The sequence below is a fragment of the Sarcophilus harrisii genome, chromosome 2 (assembly GCF_902635505.1).
Source record: "Sarcophilus harrisii chromosome 2, mSarHar1.11, whole genome shotgun sequence".
NCBI lineage: Eukaryota > Metazoa > Chordata > Mammalia > Dasyuromorphia > Dasyuridae > Sarcophilus > Sarcophilus harrisii.
The window spans coordinates 502,109,685-502,125,253 of record NC_045427.1 but is presented as its reverse complement, the minus strand read 5'-3'; the positions used below and the strand labels follow the sequence as shown (position 1 = coordinate 502,125,253).

Here is a 15,569-nt window from a genome sequence, read left to right as displayed (position 1 = left end):
TCAAGTTTTGAATTTTTAGCAATTGATGTTTATTTAATTCAGAAGAATCTTTCATGGATTTTAAAAAATGTTTCCAGGAAGGCAGTCACGCCCAGGTTGCAAAATTGTGGTTTGTTACTCACCGGTCCGTTCTCTTCAAAATTTTTTAATTCAATGAATTTCTTTTCACTGTTTCCTGTGAGTACTGAATTTTTCTTACACAAATATTATCCTTTTCTGTTACTAACCTTTGTTCATGTGTTCTTGCCCCTTCACATTTTTAAATGAAAAAATATCTATTAACACTTTTTCAAAAACCTGGTTACAAAAAAGTAAATTATTAATGAGCAAACCTGCCAAGTCTCTTATTAGATATGAAAATTCAAATGATGGGGGGGGGGAAATGCAACATTCTTAACTAAAAATGCATTTTACTTGGGCATGTTAATTCAAAAAAGTTAAACAGGAATTTTCTAAGTCTGTATTACATAAATTTTGCAGATTTAGAAATAGAAAGCAAACTACTTGAAGGCAGTTGTGACTAGGTTTGTTTGTTCTTTTGGTACCAACAGCACTGACTTACATGCTTGAATGCTTACGGTTAGTAAGCAAAGCTCTTTGGAACCTAGCCCCTTTTTACCTTTTCAGTCTTCTGGAGAGGAGTTTACTCCTCTACGAGAACACTGTGATGCAGTTACATTGGCTTACAAGCAGCCCCTCAAACAGGATATCTTGCCTTAGTACATTTGCAAAAGGGTTGCCCATGCCAAGACTCAGTTTAAATCCCAACTTTTGCAGTCATCCTCTCTTGGTCCTTCAGTCTATTAGGACTTTCATTTTTCAGGTTAAGGGTATATCTTGTGTATACCTAATGCAATGTAATTTTTTAAAGGTATAGAGGGCCGCAGATAGTGGGGGAACTCTGGGTGAGGTATAAGATCTTTCAGTCCAGGGGAAACCTCCTAACAATATCTGGTTTGGCTTCCCCCATTATCTGCAGTCCTCTACAAGAAGGTACACTCTAATGTTAGAGACTTTTTGTCTTTCTGTGTTTAATGCTTAACACAATACCTGTAACACAGTAAGTATTTAATAAATGCTCACTCATTGACAAAATACCTGGGTTATAACAGAGTGTGAAAATGGAAACAATTTTCATATATGTTATATATTTTAATGACAGGCAGTTAGGTGGCATAGTGGATAGAGTACTGGGCCTAGAGTCAGGAAGACTATGACTCTGGGGAAGCCCTTAACCTGTTTGCCTCAGTTCCTCATCACTAAAATGATTTGGAGAAGGAAACTGCAAACCATTCCAGTACCTTTGTCAAGAAAAGTCCAAATGGTGCCAGAAAGAATCTAATACAACCAAAGAACAAAAAATTTTAACACCAGAAAATTCAGGTCTTGATGACATGTGTATAAATCAGGTATGTTGTATTATCCTGAAAGCATCTCGTCTAAAGGACAAAGAGAGCCAATTGTCAAATGATGTACTCCATCAGCATTCAAACATTGCCTAAGGTATACAAACAACTTATAGGGTTCGATAGCCCCAAAACAAAAATCAATTGATCTCCAACTTTTCACTTTCCCAAATAGGACAGCAGGGCTGCAATATAAATTAACTGAATTGTTTTTTTCTTATGAATTAAATGTTTAAACCTAGAGAGAAAACTCAATCAATTCAAATTGGCAACTGCTTATCCATTTATAAGTAGCCTGGAGGTGTTAAGTGAACAGCTCGAGGTGACAAAGCCAGTGTTAGCACTAAGCTGTTGAACACTTGAGAAGTTAAATGACTTGCCCAGGGTCACACCCTCAGCTTGTCAGCCAGAACTTGAACTAGATCATCTTGATCTTAAGGTGAGTTGTCTAACCACTAAGTGAAGCAGAGACCGACACCTTGGAGCTCAGAGAGTCCTCCTTACAAGACCACCCCGGAAAAAAATAAGGATGAAAACTTCAAAAGTAAGTTTGTGGCATCTACAGGGTAAGGAAAGGCTCCTTTTTTTATATTCCTGAGGCCGAGGGGACCCCTCTCGGCCATGATTTCTCAAAGTCTTACTTGTTAAGAACCAATCCTGGGTGCTGTCTTTTAAAATACGGACATGTTGCAAATATCTTCGCCTCCCGCCTCCGAGTCACACCAACTATGGTTAACTATGGTCGCTTTAAGTAAAACCCCTAGGTTGTTCAGAGTAACACGACACCCCTTCTCCCTGCCCCCCAAGCCTCCCAGAATTCTACTAGGCACAGTTGGCCAGCTTATTAAGCTGATGTTCGCGTTTTCATCCCCCATTTCCTTTCCAACCACACAGGACATGGGGGCATAGGCGGATCCCGGGTTCCATCAAAGGCAAATAAAGGTCAGAGAAGCTCCGCTAGTCGTTTGTTTGTTTTTTTCAGCTAATAGAAAAATAAAAACAGGCGGGAAGGCACCAGGAACTGCCTGAGCTCGGGACAAGCGTCCACATGGACAAATAGCCACCTCCCCCTCACGGCACGCAGGCGCAGTACCAGCCGGGACTCGCATTTATCACGAGCAGATCATTCCGCCGGTTTCTTTGTGTAGCAGAAAACCTTGAAATGGCATAATTTCCTTTCCTTGGTTAAATATCAGAAACGCCATCCTCTCTCTTTCCCGTGGGGTCAGGGGTTAGGGCACAGGGAAGGCAGCTCGAACTGGGACTGCAGCAAAAAAAAGGGGGGGAGGGTAGGGTGGGGGAAGGTTAGGTTGAGCTCGGCGAGGGCAGGGAGAAGGGAGGGATGCTGGGAGCTCGACTCACTCGCACACCATGTGTCCCTCCGCGAGAAGCACGGGGGACTTTTCGGTGGGGATTTTGGGCGCCGACCAGACGCGGCATTTTCGGAAAATAGCGCCCGGTGGTTCTGAAGCGCTTTGTTGGTAGCGGGGCCGCGTCAGCCCGGCCGGGTACCAGGCGTCTCGGGTCCCCGCGACATCTCCCGCTGCTCCCCCGCCGCCGCTCCCGAAGCTTTTCCAGGTCAGTGCGGGTCTGTGCAGGGCCCTGTTACCACCGGATGTGGAAGTTGATCTCTTCGCTGGTAAAAAATAATTCCACTTCCCCCGGAACCCAGATCATCCCCGCGATTTCCTGTTTATTGCATTAAGGCGCCGGGTTTCCGGGGCTCCTGGCCCCGCTTATTCCGCGGGGGTCGGTGGGGGGCGGGGGGCGATCGGGGCCACCCGCCCGCGCCGCCGTGCTTTGTCCGCCCGGCACCCTGCTTCTGGGGAGGGGCGGGCAGACATGGTGGCGGCCGCCGCCCCCTCCCCGGCTCCGGCGGGACCCATTTCGGTATCTCCTCCGGCCTCGCTTTCCTCCCCATCCGGCGGGCCGGTTCTGAGGCCGGCGCCCCCGCTGTGGGAATGAGGGCGGCGGGGGTTCGGCCGGCGCGGGCGCGGCCTCGGCCCCGCTCTCCCGGGCGCCGCGGGGCCTCTTTGTTTGCGTCCCCCCCACTTCTCTTCCCCTCCCCCCTCTCCGTGCGGGGAGGCCCGACTGACAGCTCCCCCGCTAGGGCCCCGGACTCTGGAGGTCCCCTCCGTAACCCTCTGGAGTGCCGATCCCTCGGGGGACAGGGGAAGGGAGCCCGGAGCCAAGCTGCGGCAGGGTCGGCTAAACCGCGAGCCCCGAGCGGCCACCTCGAAGGGTTTGGGCCGCTGGGGACACAGCCCGGCCATCGGGTAGCCGCCGAGGGAGCCGCGCGGGGCGAGAAGGAACTTGGGGGGGGGGGGTGTTTGCTAGACTCCCGCGGTCAGGGTAAAGAGAGAATACGTGTCGGTTTAACCTGTTGTTACGGGGACGTTTTTTGATTAAAAATGAAGATGAGGACGAGAGGGCCAGGTCGGGGAGAGAATTCGGAAAAAGTGAAGAAGCTGGCGGCTTCGGGAGAACTAGCTCCCCCTTATCCCCCCTTAAAACTTGTTCTCACTCCACTCACCCATGCTTAAAACCTGATTGGACTGTGCAGGAGCATGTCTGAGCGGAGGAGGGGCGGGCGGCTCGCTGCTGGGGGCGGAGGGAGTGGGGCGCCTGCTAATCTCTAAGTTTTAGACTTGGGCTCTGATTTGCTGCCTCCTCGCTGGCAAGTCACTAACTCTGTGTGACTTAATTTTTTTTTTTTTTACCCCCTCTTCTGGAAAGTGGCGCAGTAACTGTCAATAATTTTTGTAAAGGAAAGTTTGGGATCAAAGAATGAAAGATGCTGTTCTTTGGCTTTTCTTCAAATGTCGTAAGGGAGTTTTGAGCACTGCAATTGAAAACTTTTTCTGCTCTTCTAAAGTTCCCTAATCTTCCCCTTAATAGACATTTAAAGGAGACTTAAATTTTAAAAATCATTTTAGTCATTGCCCTTCTGGATATATATATCCGTTTGTCTATGATGAACAAATTAGATGCTTCTATTTTTAGTCCTTTCTTTTAAATTAAAGGGGAAAAAATCATTGTTTTTTGCTCTCTTCAGCTTCTGTTTCCATTCCTCTTGAGCTGGTTATACAGATATTTGACATTCACAGTATACCTTGTTCCATTTTGGCGCAAGACCCATTTCAAAAAGATAATTTAAAAAACAGATTCAAATGGTGTTCTTGAACTTGAAGAATTGTCTTATTAAAATTATAGGTTAAGAGCTTAACTATTTAAACTTCGAGTAATATTGCTCAACTTAGTTTGGCATATGTCCAGAGACCCAAGATAGGGTTTTCAAATTAATTGACTTAATAATTAGCTGGAAGGTTACCTTTAAATAACGTGCAAAATTTCCATTGTAGATGTGTGATGAAAATGTGCATAAATGGAATTTTTGTAAATAGAATACTTACTACAGAAGTTTTATATTTAAAGGAGTCTTGGTACTTAAAACTTTTTTGAAGCAGAAAATCCTTTTATAAGTGCAAATAATTGCACATTAGTTTCTGTTCTGTGAGTTTGATTTTAAAAGTATTGCTATTGCCTGCATTGCTTGTGTGTACTTTATGCCATTAAATTCTATTTCCAGTTCTTTATGATTTATCTGAATTGTGGAGTGTTTATTTTTCAAGAATTTACAAGTCATTTTGTGTTGTCACTTTGTCCAATCTCAAATTGTTTGAACATGACATTGAAATGATTTGTGAGAGAATATGGTCATATAGTTATATTCACTTTTCTAAATTCTCTTAAGTCTATTAAAATGGCAATAATTTCTCTAAACCTTTCCTATACTTATATGCCTGGATTGCTCAGGTATATAAAATAGCTTTTAGATATTTTAGTTATGTTAATGTTGATATATAGAGCACAATGATGTGTTCTGTATCATGGATATTACTTGGTAGATTAATCCATGCTATGTCCTTTCAGGACTAATACAAGGCAAACCCATAATTGGTGTTTTAATTTCTCTTTCATCAAGAGGAACTATTGTAAGAGTTGACTTGAGAATCCCAGAAGGTACTTAAGACAACTTCTGACTCCTCTATCTTCTACCAATTCCCTTCATCCTGTGGTAAAACTTTAGTCTTAATGCCATAAACAGAATATGAAAAACTGTGGAAGGATGATCTGAGTTAGAAGCAAGAGAAGAGAAAATAGAATTATTCTGTGCCCTGCAATATTTATTGGAGTCTCTTTACCCTTTGAAATTAGGCTCTTAGTAACCTTGGATTTTCTTTGGACTTAAATAGAGTAAACAAAACTATGAACTATTACATAAATATTTGTGATTATAGGCTTTCTGAATTTTGACCATCTTTGAGATGGTAACTAAATTAGTTCTCTGTTCTCTGAGTTATCTGAAACTCTGAAATTCTGTACTATAACTCAGCAAGCATTTAGGAAGCATTATGGGGATAAGCAGATAAGGATAGGGCTTTAGAATGCAAAACAAAAAAAGTTTCCACTCTTAAGTCTTCTCCTTTTGTATCTATAAGAAGCATTTAGCTTTTCCTCCTTTAGAAATTACCTAAAATAATGCCAGGTAAATTTTTTTTTCTAACATTTGTTTAAGATTTTTTTAAGTTCTAAATTCTCTCTTTGCCTCTGTACCCCTCTTCTTAGGAAGGCAAGCAGTTTGCTAAGAGTAATATGTACCTAGTTATGCAAAACGTTTCCAAATTAGCCTTGAAAAATAGGGAAAAAAAAAACAAAGAAAACAAAAATTTTAAAAGTGTGCTTCAATCTAAGACTCAAGTTCTTTCTCTGCAGATGGATAGCATTTTTCATGGTAAACTTTTTGGAAATGTCTTGGATCATTGTGTTGAAGAGAACAACTAAGTCATTCACAGGTTGTTATCTTAGGATATTGCTATTAATGTATACAGTGTTCAGTTATGTTTCTTTTCATCAGTTCATATGTCTTCCCAGGTTTTTCTGAAACCTACTTATCATTTCTGAAAACAGTAGTATTCTATTAACTTCATATGCCCAACTTGTTCAGGCCTTCCTCAGTTGATGGGCATTCCCTCAATTTCCAATTCTCTACCACTACAAAAAGAAGTGCTTCAAATATTTTTGTATACATAGGTCCTTTTCCTTTTTCTTTGATCTCTTTGGGATACAGATCTCATAATGGTATTTTTAGAGTTAAAGGGTATGTACAGTTTTATAGTGCCAGTCAAATTCTTAATATTTGAGGTATAAATTTAGATTTCAAAATTTCATTTCATTTGGCTTGAACTATTTTAAAGCTTGGTGTCTGATTACGTGTAGAATTTAGTTAATATCCATTTGAAGTATCTTGAAATGTACAATGTATCTCACTTTTGCAAGAAAGAATAGCTTTACCCATGAATAGAAAGTGGTTTAATTATAGCCTAGTCTAAATATGAATAGTTTGTTTTTTAATGGTGATTTTTAAGATCTAAAAATAATCAAATGTGTAGGAATTTATTTCAAGCCATGATTTAGAGCAAGAAATACTATGAGGACTATGAAAAAGGTACTGTGTGGTCATGAAGCAGCAGTGAATGGATTAGAGACGAACACTTTGAGTATTATACAAACGTACAGAAGAAAACTTAGATTTGTGGGAGAAGAGAGAGAATTACTATGTTAAAGTATGAATGCATGAGTTACTTTGTTCACATATGGAGGAAATACAAATGAGATGACATTTTCTTTGAAGAACTATGATTGCTTAGTTCAACTCCTTCGGTCACTTTCACCATTATAGCTTAATTTCCTCTCCTTAGCTCCAACACACTTTAAAAAAAAAAGAGTTAGGTTCATTAATCTTAAAGTCCATGGAGCTTTCTAAAGCCATAGGTAAAAGTCTTGTACTTAGGGGGCTCTGGAAAGGGAGAAGAGGGGGAAAAAAGGTAAGAAAGCCAGAACCAAGATAACTTGTGGCTCAGATTTGTGCTTCTTCAGCTGGGGAAATTTCAAATGTTGTTATAGCTCTGTGTATTGTATTTAACATTGTATTAAAAATTTTTAGAAGTTATTTCTTACCATACACTTTAGATTTTAAGTTCTTTAAACGAAAAACTATTTACCTATAATACTGAGCACCTGAAACTGGGTATTTAATAAATATTGTTGATAAAACTTAATCCATTCAGATACTAGTTTAGTGATTGGTGGGCACTGGCTTTTAATTTCGAAAAAGTTTCTTCTCTTCCTTGAATTATAGAATTATAGGATCTTAGCACTAGAAATGACACTGGAGAAATCTAATTTATCCACTTAAATGAATAAATTGAGACTCAGGTAGATTGAGTTCAGCAAGCATTTATTAAGCAGATACTGTTTTAAGATACTGTTATAAGGCACTGGGGACACCAGACAAAAGGAGCCTTCATTCTGTTTTCTGTCTTATTTCATATAGCATATTAGCATATGCTAGTGGACTAGAATTTAGATCTTTTGATGTCCAAATTAATGAATAGCTATAGGTAATTTTAGAAATATCAAATATAAGCTTCTGTCTAATTCCAGTTTTAATTCTTCAGAGTTCACTTAGCAAGAGGGCTAATAATATCTTTATCTCTTCACCTTAGTCACTGGATTTGATAGTCTAATAAACCCTTGGAATTAATATTTTTTTACATTAGGATGACATTTAACTGATGAATTTTGTATCGATATTCCTTTTCTTATGAAACCAGATAATAGGCAGCATAATTTTTCCTCAGTACGTTCCTTTGAGATAGGCATTGAGACCCAACATGGTCATTATAGCAAAATCTCAATTAACCACCATATATGTAGAAAAGAGATTGAGTTTTCCTTTTAACAAAGGACTAACAAAAAACTTTTTGTTTGATCATGTGTTGTAAATCTTTCCAAAAAGCATTAGTATATTTTCTTACATAATTGAGTCTTTGATTCTGCATTTTGTAGTAAATCAGAAGTATTTCTAAATATAATGCTTTTTGAATCTGAAATGTCCTAGAATTTGGTGAAAGGTTTTTTTGTTGTTTGTTTTGTTTTTGGTCTAAGGTCCTTGTATGAACTTGTTTTCTGTTAATACTTTTCCTTAAAAATGGATTTCAGTTAAGACTATAGTTAAGATTTGCTTATGCTGTAATATGTATAATATGTGTGTCTCTCTGTGTGTGTACATGATCCACTCAACATGCTTGAATTTACTATAATAATTAAAAAAAATTATTGTGCCTTGGTTCCTGTATTAGACCGTAAATTCCTTAAAGACAGGGACTTTATTATTTCTCAAACATTTCAGTTCAATTCAGCAAACCCTAAGTAGGGACTAGCATAAAATACTCACCCAGGTGTTAGCACAGATAGTATATGTGTGCACATATAAATATAATCATACACACACACACACACACACACACACACACACACACTTTTTTTTTGGGGGGGGGGGTAAGGGGAAGGCAATAGGGATTAAGTGACAAAGTGACATACCCAGAGTTACATGGCTAACATATCAAGTATCTGAGGCTGAGATTTGAATTTCAGGTTCTTCTGACTCCAGGGCCAATCCACTGATCCATCTAGTTTTTAATTAATTATAAAGTCATGTTTTTCAAGTAATTTCCTGGATCTATATAGGCATAAAAAAACCCATAGTAGGATAGAAAGAAGGCAAAATTTGTATTCGAAAAAAAACTAGTGTTAATCTCCTCTCCTTTCTATCTCATCCCTCATAGGATCTTAGACAAGTAGCCTCTTTAGGCGTCAGTTTCCTCATTTGTAAAATGAGAGGATTCAATTATATGGTTTCCAAAATCTTGCCCATCTTTAGATATGATTCTGTGTCTGTATTAGAGCATTTTATTATGATAATTTCATCATCTGCCTATGTAGTGGATTGAAAGAAAAATTGGGGTTAGCAATACACTCGTCTATCCCTTGTGAAAAGATGGAAAATTAAGAACTATGTTTTTTGTCTCATGTTGGGCAGGAATTTAACAAGAAAAAGGAATGTAGCTTGTTATTTTAAAAGTCACAGAAAATTAAAAAACCTTTAACCTTATTCATTTTATAAAGATCTTATATTTTACTTACTATACTTTACAAAGATTTACTATAATACTTTAAAAAAATTTATTGTGCCTTGGTTTCTATATTAGACTGTAAATTCCTTAAATACAGGGACTTTATTATTTCTCATATTCTCAAACATTTCAGTTCAATTTAGCAAAACCCTAAGTAGGGAATAGCATAAAATACTCACCCAAGTGTTAACACAGATAGTTTATACAAGGTAAGTCTACTTTTGTCACATTATGCTATATGCATCTTGGGATTTTAATAGCTACTTGTTGACTATACTGTTATAACCCCAAATTAATTTTTTAGATTTTTTTTTTTGTGTGTGTGTGTGAGATTTAAAAATGGAGTATGATGTATGCTTTTTTCCTTTCCCTTTAGTACATTGACACCATGGGAGGACAAAGGATATAAGAATACAGATTAGATTCCATTATGTAATAAAACAAAGCCTTAGGGACTGACCATATCCTACCACATAACTGGCTTTTGCTCATAAGGAAGAATTTGATTTTGTCTAGGTCATTTTTGTTTTCCATTCTAGACCATTTGTCTGAAACTTTCCATAAGATGGATGTTTTTACAAGGCAGTATAAAAAAATTGAAGACCTGTATTAGTCCATTAGCAACTCAATCTGCCATTTAGTGCAGTTTTCATTTACATTATTGTAATCATTGTGTATGGTGTTCTTTTAGTTCTGTTTTCATCACAGTACATAAATTCATGTAAATTTTTCTGTTCTCTGAATTCATCATATTTTGTCTCTTAATAGAATAGTACAATAGCTTTTGTTCAACAATTTTTTAGTTAATGTGAACCTACTTTCTATGCTTTTTTTAAAATAAATTAAAGCTTTTCATTTTCAAAACATATACAAAGATAATTTTCAACATTCACTCTTGCAAAACCTTGTGTTCCAAAATTTTCTTCCATCCCTTCCTCCTACCTCCTCATCTAGACAGCAAGTAATTCAATATATGTTAAACTTGTGCAATTCTGTATTTCCATAATTATTATGCTATGCTATTTTTTTTTCATCTTGAACTGCTATCCATGTCTGTTTTCATGTATGTTGAGATTTTTCTTTCTGTCTTTGACCTTTGTGGGACTTGAATGATTTAATATATTTTTTTCACTTACCAGAATCATTATATATTTTTTTCACTTACCAGAATCATTATATAGGAAGTGGGACTTAAATTGTACTTTTAGGAATGGGTGAAAATAAGCTGAGAAGACGTTCTGAACTGTTGCAATCACTTCAACATCAAATTGTCTGTTGATGTCTCAAAAGTAGGAAATGGAAAAAGACAAGATTATTTTCCTTAAAATAGTCATGGTTTCTACAAAAAGTTAACATCTAAAAACCATCACCATTAGAAGGATTCTGAAGAACCCAGACCAGAATTCCCCATGGTATACAATACTTGTTCTCTGCAGGTAGAGAGAGATGGTAGGCAACCAAGGATAACTTTGATTTAGAATTCAGACTCATTTGTGAAATTCTATGGAGGAAGATGATGAATTTTACAATTAGTATTGCCTTGTAAAATTGAAAAGCAAGGAAAGTGAAAACAAATCTAAAGAAATTTATTTTTTTGCTGAGGCAATTGGGATTAAGTGACTTGCCCAGGGTCACAGAGCTAGGAAGTGTTAAGTGTCTGAGATGAGATTTGAATTTAGGTCCTCCTGACTTCAGGGCTGGTGCTCTATCCACTGCGCCACTTAGCTGTCCCCAAATCTAAAGAAATTTTGGAATGAAACTTAAAACAAATCTTGTTGTTCTGAGCATTTAGAAATGAATAATCAAATTTAGGATTGTAAAAGGACTTCAAAGGACATTGAGCAAACCTTATGCCAAAAAGAATCCCTTCTACAACAGAGTAGTTAAATGATTAGCTAGGGCAAGGATTCATTCTTAACTTTGTGTCTTTTTCTGTTTAATGAATAGATCCCTAGATCCCTTCTCATATCGGTTTTTAAATGCATAAATTAAAATAGATAAGATTACAAAGAAAAACCAATTATATTGAAGTATATTTATCGATATATTTAAACAAGTTAATGGACTTCAGGTTAAGAGCCTCTGATCTAAAGTTTGGTTTAAAGTCCTTCAATAAGGGAGAATCTGTCATCTCCTAAGACTGAATTTTTTTTTAGTTCTAATTGCTAATTTTTTTCTGATAGGTCCAAATTGGGCTCTTTTCAATTTCTGTCCATTGTCTCATGTTCTTCCCTTGTAAAGTTTATAAGAAGTTTAATTTTACATGATACTCTTTCGTGTAGTTTATTTGTTTTATTATATGGCATTCTCTTGATCATCTTATTTTTAAGGGTATGGATATTTTATCATTATAGTCAGTTTCAAATATAATCCTCTCCCTTTTCACTCAACCCTTGTTGTCTTCCCCTGTAACAACAAAAAAACAGCAATCAGTTAAACAAAAATAACTGACATCAAGTTTGACCTCTGACAGCATATGTAACATTCCACAGCCAGAGGGTAGTACATATTTTATTTTTTTCAATGTAATAATAGTTTTTAACATTCATTTTTATATGATTTTCAATTCCAAATTATTTTCTTCTCCCCGTCCCCCTAGACAGCAAATAATCTGTTGTAAATGTGCAATCATGAAAACATTTCCATATTGGTTATGTTGTGAAAAGAGAAATAAAACAGAAGAAAAAAGTCACAATTTTTTTTTAAGTGAGAATGACATTCTTGCATTTGTATTCCTATTTCATAGTTCTTTTTCTGCATGTGGATAGCATTTTCCATCATGAATCATTTGGAATTATCTAGGATCATTGCATTGCTGAGAAGAACTAAGTTTATTATAGTAGATCATCACACTGTTACCGTGTATAATGCTTTCTAGGTTCTGCTTACTTCACTTGGCATCATTTTGTGAAAATCTTTAAGTTTTTCTGAAATCCACCTGCTCATTATTTCTTACAGTACTATACCACAGCTTGTCCAGTCATTTCCTAATTGTTGGCTGTTCCCTCAATTTCTAGTTTTTTACAACCACAAAAAGAGCTGCTATAAAATTTTTGCACATATAGGTCTTTCCCTTTTTTATGATCTGTACTATGGATACAGGCCTAGTAGTGGGTATTGCTTGATCAGAAATATATGCACACTTTGATTACCCTCCAGCATAATTGCAAATTGCTCTCCAGAATTGTTCCAGATCAGTTCACAACTTCACCAAGAATGTATTAGAATTTTCCATATCTTCTCCAACTTTTATCAATTTTCTGTAATATTAGCCGATATACTAGGCATGAGATAGTGTCTCAGAAATGTTTTAATTTGTGTTTCTCTAATCAATATGATTTAGAGCATTTTTTTCAAATGACTGTAGATTGCTTTAATTTCTTCAAATGAAAATTGCCTGTTCTTATCCTTTAACAAATTGTCAATTGGGGAATGACTTGTATTCTTACAATTTTGACTCAGTTCTCTGTATTTGAAATATGAAGCCTTAATCATAAATACTTGCTGTAAAAATTTAGGTTTCTTGTCTTTCTGCTTTCTTGATTGTTTTAATTTTGTTTATGCAAAATTTTTAAAAAATTTAATGTAATCAAAATTATCCCTTTTGCATTTCATATATAGTTCATGTTTTTTCTCTCTTATTTGGTCACAAATTCGTCCCTTTTCCATCTATCTGACAGATAAACCATTCCTTACTCTCTTAATTTATTTATGGTATCTCCCTTTATGTCTAAATCACGTATCCATTTTAACCTTATTTTGGTATATGACATGAGATATTGATCTATGCCTAGTTTCTGCCATACTGTTTTCCAGTTTTTCCAGCCGTTTTTGTCAAATAGTTCTTATCTCAGAAACTGGAACAGTAGATTAATATAGTCCTTTACTCTTGTTTTGTATACTTAATATAAGTATACTTTGTATACTTAATTTGCTCCACTGATCACCACTTTCTTAGCTAGTATCAAAGAGCTAGTATCAAGATTATTTTTTTAAAAAGCTTTTTATTTTCAAAACATATGCACGGATAATTTTTCAACATTGACCCTTGCATAGCCTTGTGTTTCAGATTTTCCCTTCCTCTTCCCCTCTCCCCCCTCCTCTAGATGGCAAGCAATCCAACATATGTTAAGCTTGTCAAAATATATATTAAATCCAATATGTGTAAACATATTTATACAATTCTCTTGTTATACAAGAAAAATCAAATCAAAAGGGAAAGAAAATGAGTAAGAAAACAAAATGCAAGTGAACAACATCAAAAAGAGTGAGAATATTATGTTGTGATTCACATTCGGTTCCCACAGTCCTCTCTTTGGGTATAGATGGCTCTCTTCATCACAAGATCATTGGAACTGGCATCAATCATCTCATTGTTGGAAAGATTTATTCTAATTCATTAGAATTGATCATCATATCAAATAGTTTTGATGATTGCTGATACAATTCTGTAATTTTAGGTTTGATATGGTGAGACCAGGGAGATAACATTTTTTAATCTCTTTCCTGAAATCAGGATTTGTTTTTTTATGATTGCACAGCATTCCATTTCATCTTTTTTTCTTTCATTTATGTTGTAGTCATTTGTACACTATATATATTGTTCTCTTAGTTCTATTTGCTTTCATATACATGACTCATCAACTATCACACTGGTTTTATATCTTCCATCTCAATATTCCCATTTCCTCATATGACATAAATTCAAGTCTCTTTTTACCATCTTGGTTACTGTTTTCTGGACATTGTCCAACTTATCAATATTCTTCCTATAGTGGTCTCTAGACCTGAACATTATATTCCAGATAAGGTGGATTACAATTCTCTTGTTGCACAAGAAAAATCAAATCAAAAGGGAAACTACAATAGAACTGTCAACCTCCTTGTTTCTGTAAACCATTTCTTTCAGTGCAGCTTGAAGTATTACCTTTTTTTGGCTAGTTCACCCTATTGACTCATTGATCTTATACTCCACTAAGATCTTTTTTCATATAAACCATATTATCACCTCCATACCAAGGGAACAATAACAAATAGACATAAAATAGAGCAAATTTGTTACTTTATAGGATTACCTCATTTGATTGTTAATACCTCCCACACCAAAGTAGCAAATGAAGAAGTAGAAATTCTGTTTAAGAAGGCAGATTAAGGAAAGGTGGTTGGATTAGTCCAGGTACTTGAGGAAATCTGTGCTGGAGTTGATAATCTTGAAGGCATCGAGATATTTTGCAGGATATCTCAGAGAGAGTGAGATGGGAGAGTAACAGGAAAAAATTATGAATAAAAGTCAAAATATCCCCTCCCCCAAAGGATCAAGTGACTGTCAATAACTACTACTTCATATGCCTATTTTTTTTTTTAAATTTCTATAAACTTTTTGGGGAGACAATTGGGATTAAGTGACTTGCCCAAGGTAACACAACTAGGAAGTATTGAGCATCTGAGACCAGATTTGAATTCGGGTCCTCCTGACTTCAGAATTGATGCTCTATCCACTGCGCCATTTAGCTGCCCTCTATAAACTCTTTATAGAGAAATCCGCATTTGTATTCAGGATATCCTCAGTGGAATCATGAAGTGTGTGGGGGTGGGAGGAAGCTCGAGCAGGTTTTTGCAAACATTCTAAAAAGAAAGACACCCTTTTGTAATTAAACAGTTTTATAGGGGTCCTCAAACTTTTTAAATAGGGGGCCAGTTTACTGTCCCTCAGATGGTTGGAGGGCCGGACTATAGTAAAAACAAAAACTTTGTTTTGTGGGCCTCTAAATAAAGAAACTTCAGCCCTGGGTGAGGGGGATAATCGTCCTTCCCTGCTGGTAGTTTGAGGACCCCTGGTAACACATACAAGATTCTGCTGTGTTTGTTTTTAGATCTTTTGAAAAAATACTTAGGACTCAGAAGACCAAAATGTAATCTTTAAATCTTTTTTCCATCAAGGAATCTCCCATGCATTTATTACGATCATATAAGATTTTTTGAAGATATTAACCATTGATTGACTGATTATTTTTAAGAAAGGCATAAAGCAGCTAGGTATTTATTCATAGATTTTCCTTAGGAGTCTTGTTCTTGCTTTCCCTTAAACTTCATTTTCCCCTTATTTTTATTTATTTATTTAGAT

The 15,569-nt window shown here is 36.6% G+C and overlaps 2 protein-coding genes across 4 annotated transcripts in view; one reads left to right on the top strand and one right to left on the bottom strand.

Moving 5' to 3' along the window:
* USP8 (ubiquitin specific peptidase 8) overlaps positions 1-2,824 on the bottom strand; it is a 105,434-nt gene extending 102,610 nt beyond the window's left edge. The window contains exon 1 of the mRNA XM_031955180.1: positions 2,769-2,824. The gene's annotated coding sequence lies outside the window, so the exon portion shown is untranslated. The remainder of the gene's footprint in view (positions 1-2,768) is intronic.
* Positions 2,825-2,920: 96 nt separating this feature from the next.
* GABPB1 (GA binding protein transcription factor subunit beta 1) overlaps positions 2,921-15,569 on the top strand; it is a 69,892-nt gene continuing 57,243 nt past the window's right edge. For all 3 annotated transcript variants that reach the window (XM_031955191.1, XM_031955190.1, XM_031955192.1), the window contains exon 1: positions 2,921-2,984. The gene's annotated coding sequence lies outside the window, so the exon portion shown is untranslated. The remainder of the gene's footprint in view (positions 2,985-15,569) is intronic.